Genomic DNA, 9236 nt, shown 5'->3' on the forward strand with positions numbered 1-9236 from the left:
GGGGAGGGGAGGGGAGGGGAGGGGAGGGGAGGGGAGGGGAGGGAGAGCTGAGGTTTTTTATAGGGAAAATGGGAATCTCCACCACTGTAACCCCTTGATCTGTATCTCATTTCAGAATCAAGAAACTAAGGAAGAAGGCCAAACAAATTAAGTCACCAGGCATGGGGCACAAGAGGTGACACTTTCTGAGTCATTTGAATATGCGCCTGAGTAGCCAAGCCCAGTGTTTATGAAACAACCCTTTATGGTCACTACTGTTCAGCTATATGCTTGGAGGGGTGGAGAGAACAGAGTGGGGAATTTCAATATGAACTCTATTAATTCTTTTTTTTTTAAATGTAGATAAATGTAAACAAATGTATGTTGTTGTTTTTAAAATTTATTTTATGTATGTGAGTACACTGTCATTCTCTTCAGACACATCAGAAGAATGCATTGGATTCCATTACAGATGGTTGTGAGGCACCAAGTGGTTGCTGGGAATTGAGCTCAGGACCCCCTGGAAGAGCAGTCAGTGTTCTTAACTGCTGAGCCATCTCTCCAGCCCGACAAATGTATGTTTTAAAGACAGATTTTTGTTTTAAATGTTTACTTGAGCTTGACTAGCATGTACATTTGTGCACATTTGTGCATGTGCACACACATGTGTGTATACAGAGGCCAGAGGACAGCTTTGGCTTTCGTTCCTATTTGTTTGTGTGTGTGTTTATGTGTGTGCATATGGCCACACGTGTGCTACAACACACACATGCATGTGGAGGTTGGATGACAACTTCAGGAAGTAGGCCCTCTCTCTCTACTACACAGAACGAGGTTGGCTTGACAGCAAGGTCCTTCACCTCTTGATCCTTCCCACCAGGTTTATCCTGATCTGAGACAGGGCCTCTCATTAGTTGGAACTGGCCAAGTAGCTAGCTAGCTAGCTGGCCAATGAGCTTTGAGCATCCACTTGTTCCTGTCTCCCCAGTGCTGGGGAGTCACCATGCCTGGTTATTTATTTATTTATTTATTTTACATGAAGTCTAGGGGTTTGGGCTCAGGCCCTCACTTTTGAGGCCAGCACCTTACCAACTGACCTCTCACTCCAGCCCTAAGTAAGTAGTCTCTTAAAAATATCTTATTATTGTGAATTCTATGTATGAGAGGCTGGAGAGATGGTTCAGCAGAGACCCAAGTATAGATACCAGAGCTCATATCAGATCACAGCCACCTGTAGCTCTGGCTTCCAGGACGTCTGACATTCTCTTCTGTCCCCCACAGATACTTGTTCTCATGTGCACATACCACCTGCCACCCCCAAATTGAATATGTGTGTACCCCCCCATAATTATGTATTTGTCTGTGTCCACATATGTGTATGTGAGTGTTGGTGCCTAAGACCAGAAGTATTCTATCCCCCTGCACATGGAGTGACAGGTAGCTCGTGGCTCTTTGACATGGGTTCTGAGACCTAGACTCAGGTCCTCCAGAAGAGCTGAAAGAACTCTGGATGTCTGAGCCATCTCTCCAGCTCCGAGACAATCTTTAAATTTTTTTTCATCTTTATTTTATTTTAAAACATCATTTTTGTATACTTGTATGAGCGGGAAGGGGGCGGCATTTTTGTTACAACACAAGTGGGGAAGTCACAAGACAACTCAAAAGAGTCAGTTTTCTCCTTCTAGCATGTAAGGCACCAGGGATCTAACTCAGGGTAACAGGGTTATGTCTAACTGTTGAACTATCTCGCAGGTTCCTTAACAGAATCCCTATTTCTTTTTTTTTTTTTCTTTTTCGGCTTTTCGAGACAGGGTTTCTCTTATAGCCTGGGCTGTCCTGGAACTCACTCTGTAGACCAGGCTGGCCTTGAACTCAGAAATCCACCTGTCTTTGCTTCCCAAGTGCTGGGATTAAAAGCGTGTGCCACCACTGCCCTGGCCAAAATTTCTATTTTAAGAATTTATGCTAAGGGCTGGAGAGATGGCTCAGCGGTTAAGAGCACTGACTGCTCTTCCAGAGGTCCTGAGTTCAAATCCCAGCAACCACATGGTGGCTCACAACCATCCATAGTGAGATTGGATGCCCTCTTCTGGTGTGTCCGAAGACAGCTACAGTGTACTCATAATAAAATAAATAAATAAATATTTAAAAAAAAAAGAATTTATGCTAAGATTTTTTAACTATTATTTTATGTTTATGGGTGTTTTGGTTGCATGTGTGTGTGTGCACACCACATGTGTGCCCGGTGCCTAAGGAGGCCAGAAGAACGTGTCAGATCCCCTGGAACTGAAGTTACAGGAAGATGAGGAACCACCATGTCAGAGCTGGGAATTGAACCCAGATCCTCTGGAGGAGCAGCCTGTGCTCTTAACCACTGAACCATCTTTTTAGCCCCTAAATTACATTTTTATGGATGTGTACGAGCATGTTAGAAGGTCAGAATACAGCTGGTAGGGTTGGTTCTCTCATCCCATCATGTGGGTTCCAGGCTAAAACTCAGGTCATAAAGGTTGGCAGCATGTGCCTTTACTTCCTGAGCCATTTCACCTGCCCAGCAGAATCTCAATATGGAGTGCAACCTAGCTTGTACTACATAGCCTACACAAGCCTGAAAATCACATTTCTCCTGCCTTCTGCATGCTTGAGTTATAGTTGTGTGTCATCATGCTGCTATTAATTTGAGCTTCAAAACAGTCAGATTTGAAGTCAAAGATTCCCTCAAACAGGTGCTTGAAATTACACAGAAGTCTTGGTTGCAGCAGAAGACAAAACTTTGGAGAGGTGGAAAACTGTCTTTGGCAGTGATACTGGACAGAAGTCCAAAGAGCTGGTCCAAAGAGCTCACTGCTGCTTGGGCCAGAAAGACATTTCCAGGCTCCTTGAGTAACAAAGATTCTTGCTGGCGATAAGCTGCATTGGTAAGCCTCTCCACTTCCTAAACTAGGACTAGGACAGAAGCTTCAAGAGCTTAGAGCTGGAATGGAGCTGAGAGTCGATCTATAATCTTTTGGAAAAGAAACCAAGCCAAAAGCCACTTATCTGGTTAACAACAGAAGTAGCAGAAATAGAACCTGGGAAATGAGCAGAAGCTTCTGCCATAGGATTTAATCTTGCCCCAGCTGGCAAGCCTGGGGAACCCTGTTTGCTTTTTCTCAGGTTATAAGATAAAACCTTTTTGGGTATGCGTGAATGTATTCATGTTCATATTCTTAATTTTTTTGGGGGGGGGTTTGGTTTTTCGAGACAGGGTTTCTCTGTGTAGCCCTGGCTGTCCTGGACTCATTCTGTAGACCAGGCTAGCCTCAAACTCAGAAGTCAGCCTGCCTCTGCCTCCCAAGTGCTGGGATTAAAGGCGTGCGCTACCACCGCCCGGCTCATGTTCATATTCTTATGGGTGCACATGTGTATGAGTACATGTGCATGTGTGTGCACGTGGAGCCCAGAGATTGATGGTGACTTTGTTTTCACTATATGTCTGTGTATATATATGTGTGTGTGTGTGTGTGTGTATACACACACACACATATATATGTTAACATATATATTAACATATATATTATATATATTATAATATATATATAATATATATTAACATATATAAACATATATTATATATATATATGTTAATTAGAAAGTTCTGGGTTTGACTGAGAGACCCTGGCTCAGTATATATTTATCTATCTGTCTATCTATCTATCTATCTATCTATCTATCTATCTATCTATCTATCTATCCAGGGTCTCTTAGTCGAACCTAGAACTTTCTAATTAACTAATGTAGCTATCCAGCTTGTTCCAGAGCTTCCTCGTCTCTGTCTCTCTTGTGCTGGGGATTACAAGGAAGGCACTACACACGGCATTTACGTGAGTGCTAAAGATATGAACTTCAGTCTCACTTAATCCATGGAAAGTTTTTAGGTTCTGTGAACGGGCACTTAAATCGTTGAACTGGAGACACAAGGTTTATAAAGAATAATCCTCTTAGTCTCATGCCTTTCCAGAAATTATGGGCTTGAAAACAATACCAAACTGGTATTCCCTGATCTTTTTATGGTAATAACAGCTCTAGTCAGCTCAGGGACCACTGGAGCATAAGATTGTGTGCTGGCTAGTTCCTGCAAAGCCGACCTCACCGACCTCACCGAGAAACCAGACTTCTTATCAACCTTATAAGTTCTTTGATGTTTTTATCTGGCAAACTTTGACCTCTCTCTCTGTTTCCAGGACAATGATGCTTCTGAGAAGATGCAAATCAACAGCCTGGAACTCAAAGCCTTCTCCAGCAACAGAATCATGAGACCACTTGTGGTGTTTTGAAAGGTCTGGCCCTATAGCTTGGCCCATAGGAAATGGCACTATTAGGAGATGTGGCCTTGGTACAGTAGGGTGTGGCTTTGTTAAAGGAAGTATGTCACTGTGGGGATGGGCTCTGAGGTCTCCTATGCTCAGGCTATACCCACCGTGACACACAGTCTCCTTCTGCTGGCTGCAGATCAAGATGTAGAACTCTCAGCTCCTTCTCTAGCACCATGTCTGCCTGTGTGCTGCCATGCTTCCCACATTGATGATAAATCCTCTGAAACTGTAAGCCAGTCACAGTTAAATGTTGTCCTTTATGAGAGTTGCCTTGGTCATGATGTCTCTTCACAGCAATAAAACCCTAACTAAGACACCAATAAAGAAAGGGAGTCTCCTGCCTCTGTCACAGCATCCTCCATATCCACAGGGCCCTAGAGAAGAATCCTTGTCCCTACAAGTTTAATGAGTAAAATGAGGCTAGAGGCACCACCTAACCAACAATAACTCATCTCTCTTTAACATCCTTAGCTAGTGTATGTATGTGTGCCTCACACACTGTATATAAAGAGGAAGTGAGGTGTGTATGTGTGCACCACACATGGTATGTAAAGAGAGAGTGGCCAAGCAGTGGTGGCACATGCCTTTAATCCCAGCACTTGGGAGGCAGAGGCAGGTAGATTTCTGAGTTCGAGACCAGCCTGGTCTACAGAGTGAGTTCCAGGACAGCCAGGACTACACAGAGAAACCCTGTCTCAAAACCCCCCTCCACCCACAAAAAAAAAAAAAAAGAAGAAAGAAGAAGAAGAAGAAGAAGAAGAAAAAGAGGGAGTAAGAGAGATATTAGAGGGAGTATTAAAGAATGTGTCAATTTGAGAGAAAAGGGTTCTTTTTCGGATGGTGAGAGGGAGATGGGGGGAGGGGATAAGTTTCTCCCATGCTGGAAAGAAAGTATAAGCTGCAGATTTCAAACTAAGAGGGAATAAGAAAAAAAAAATCCAGTTACAAAAACAACAACAGTGAGCACTTTGGACAAGCATGTATCGGCACTGTTACTAAAGACAGTATTTTCTGTATGCCACCCTATCCCAATCAAAACTTCTACATAATTTCAAACATCAGAAAGAGATAACTTTTGACCTCAAAACTGACTAGTTTGGCAAAAGGTCATGTCTGGGAATAAGAGTTAGCCTTAACCTACTGAGCTGAAAGGCTTCTCAGATGGTTCCCTGGAACTAACTGCACTGGGTGGGCATCAATGTGCTTCTGACACCAGCATCTGCTGACCAGGGCAAGATAAAGCTCTAAAGATGCCCACACAGAGGCAGCTCTGCTTTCCAATGATAAAGTCAGTTTCTTCTAAGACTATTTCTTATCTGAGGGATCACCCACTGAGCCAACTCTCCTTTTTCCTTTCCTTTCCTCCTTTCCTTTCCTTTCCTTTCCTTTCCTTTCCTTTCCTTTTCCCTTTCCCTTTCCCTTTCCTCTCCTCTCCTCTCCTCCTCTCCTCTCCTCCCTCCCTCCCTCCCTTCCTTCCTTCCTTCCCTTCTTCTTCTCTTTCTCCTTCTCCTCCTTTGCCTTCTCCTTCTCCTTCTCGTCCTCCTCCTCCTCCTCCTTCTTCCTCTCTCTCTCTCTCTCTCTCTCTCTCTCTCTCTCTCTCTCTCTCTCTCTCCCTCTCTCCAGGATTCCTCTATGTAGCCCTGTAGCCCTGCCTATCCTGGAACTAACTGTAGACCAGGCTGGCCTCAAACTCAGAGATTCGCCTGCTTCTGCCTTCACCACCCAATGGTCTTCTTTATTTTATTATTTTATTTTGCAACACTATTATCTAGGTGCTCACTTAGCAAAAGTTTGTGTGTGTGTGTGTGCTAATGGAGATATGGCTCATCGGGTGAGAACACTTACTGATCTTGTAGACGATCCAGGTTTGATTACCAGCAGTTACTTGGTGGCTCGTAACTATCCATAACTTCAGTTCAAGGAAATCTTATGACCTTTTCTGACCCCTGAGAGTACCAAGCATGAATATGGATCACATACATGTAGGCAAAATATTTCTCCAGCCATTTTATTTTTGAAAAAGGGTCTCGCCGGCGGTGGTGGCGCATGCCTTTAATCCCAGCACTTGGGAGGCAGAGGCAGGCGGATTTCTGAGTTCGAGAGTTCGAGGCTAGCCTGGTCTACAGAGTGAGTTCCAGGACAGACAGGGCTACACAGAGAAACCCTGTCTTGAAAACAAACAAACAAACAAACAAAACAAAAAACAAAAAAAAAAAAGAAAGAAAAAGGGTCTCACTATATAGCCTTGTCTGGCTTGGTAATCATTATGTATGACAAGCTGGATTTGAAGTTACAGAGACCTTCCTGTTTCTGTCTCCTAGAGTACTAAGAATTAAAGATACACAACACTATGTCGGGCTTCATGGTTTAAAAATAATTTAATATTATTTTTATGTATATGGGTGTATGATGGTTTGACTAAGAATGGTCCAAAAGACTAGTATATCTGTATGTATACTTAGTCACCAGAGAGTGGTATTATTTGAAAGGATTAGGAGGTGTGGTCTTTTTAGAGGAAGTATGTCACTGAGGGTGTGTAGACATTCTTTTGGCTATTTTGTGGGTTATTTTTCCATCCACCTTCCTTCACCCCTCATCTTCCATCCTTCAATACCCTAATACTAGATAGAAGAGGAAAAAATGATAGAGGGGAAAGTCTAACATTATCATTAGAGTACTTCCTGCTGATTAGAGTCGTTCAGTTCCTTGGGGCAGGATTGATATTCACCATCAGGATATCTAATTTCTTCCGCTTGTTTCTTCTTTGCCCATGACTACTTAATAAACCACAGCCAACAGCAAACAACCAATAACCAGCAACCCAGCATGACTTCTCAGGGCTCTGGCATTTATATGTCCCTGGAATTCCAAACATCACACAATTGCAGAAACTATCTGCAGCTGGCAAAATCACACCCCCTGCTAGAGCATGACGCAAATCACAGTCAGCTCCCATAGACAATCTCACGCAGCCCTATATCCCACACCTGGGATTAAAACGAAAACATATAATATTTTGCTGTGTATGTGTTTTTTTTTTTTAAGAAACCAAAAAATGCCAAAATTGTCACTACAGGGATGGGCTTTGAGATTTCAAAAGACCATGCCAAGCCCAGAATCAATCAATCAATCTCTCTCTCTCTCTCTCTCTCTCTCTCTCTCTCTCTCTCTCTCTCTGCCCATGGATCTGAATTTAATTCTCAGCTACTGCTCCAGTGTCTACCTGCATGCCAACGCCACCAAGCTCCTCGCCATGATGATAATGGACTAAACATATAAAATGATAAGCAAGCCTCCATTTAAATGCTTTGTCTTATAACTGCTGTGTTCATCGTGGTGTCTTCTCACAGCAATACGACAGTGACTGACAGGTAGTTTTGCCTCCATGTGTGTCTGTGTACCAAGTGCATGACTACCACCTGCACAGGCCAGAGAGTGTCATATCTCCTGGAACTGGAGTTCCAGATCCTGTTACACGCCACCACGTGGGTGCTGAGAATTGAACCTAGGTTTCTAGAAGAGCAGCAAATGCCCTTAACCTCTGAGCCATCTCTCCAGCTCTCATCTTGTTTTTTGAGACAAGGTCTCTCACTGAACCTGAAGGTTATTAACCTGCTAGGCTGGATGGCTAATGAACCCAGGAATCCTCCTGTCTCTGTTCCCAAAGCACTGAGATTACAGGCGTGTTTCATGCCACTTGGCTTTTACATGGATGACAGAGATTCACACTCAAGACCTCATGCTTGCAAGACAGACACTGTGTGTGTGCATACCTTCCACCCTGTGAGACCTGGGGATGGAACTCAAGTCAGGCCATTAAAGTTTGGTGACAGGTACCTTCAACCACCAAGTCATCTTGCCAACTACCAATTCTCTTTATACTGCCTCATGGAAATTCTGTCTTGAAACCAAAAATGGTTTTACCTGAGCTTAATCTCCCCAAAGACTAAAGGAACTGCTGAGGTGATCTAGACAACATGTAAAGCCATGTCTCAGTCTGCCAGTAAGTAAGAATCATAATGGTTGACACTTTCATTTATGAAAGAAGGGAATGTTCTGGAAGGTGGACAACTCTTTACACATACCAGTTGGTGATAAATTCTTGATCTTGGATGACCACATGGGGTACTTTATTTATGAAATATCTCATATCTGAAAGTCCACATTCCGTTGAACAGTCTACTTATCCCAAGAAAGGGTTAGTCAGATTTAAATGAGACACACACAGCCAGTCTTACATGGTGATGGCCTGTAATCCCAACACTTGGGAGATGGAGGCAGAAGGTTTGGAAGTTCCAAGTCATCCTCAACTGTAGCAAATGTGAAGCTAGCCTAGGAGAATCGAGATTCTGGCTCAAAAACAAATAGCTGAGCATGGTGGAACATGCCTTTAATCCCTGCACTCAGGAGGCAGAGGCAGGTGAATGGATCTCTATGAGTTTAAGGCCAGCCCGATCTACTGAATGAGTTTCAGGCCAATGAGGGCTATAGAATAAGACCTGTCTCAGATATAAACAAAAACTCACAAAGAAATTGAAGAAAAACTCAGCTAGACACGAATGCAATCCCAGGACTCAGAAGATTAAAGCAGGAGAATCACAAGTTCAGGAGTTAGAGGTCATTATGAGAAACAGTCCAGGGCCAGCCTGGGTTACCTGAAACTCTGTTTCAAAACCCCAACCATGGTTTGCTTGCCTTGAAACTTGGTGACATCAGTTCAACCCCTGGAATCCATGTAAAGACAGAAAGAGAGAACTGACTCCAAAGTTGTCATGACCCTGGCATGCAGCATACAGCTGTGCCAAATTCTCTCTCTCTCTCTCTCTCTCTCTCTCTCTCTCTCTCTCTCTCTCTCTCTCACACACACACACACACACACAGAGAGAGAGAGAGAGAGAGAGA

Source organism: Grammomys surdaster, unplaced genomic scaffold, assembly GCF_004785775.1.
Source record: "Grammomys surdaster isolate TR1022 unplaced genomic scaffold, NIH_TR_1.0 125562, whole genome shotgun sequence".
Taxonomy (NCBI): domain Eukaryota; kingdom Metazoa; phylum Chordata; class Mammalia; order Rodentia; family Muridae; genus Grammomys; species Grammomys surdaster.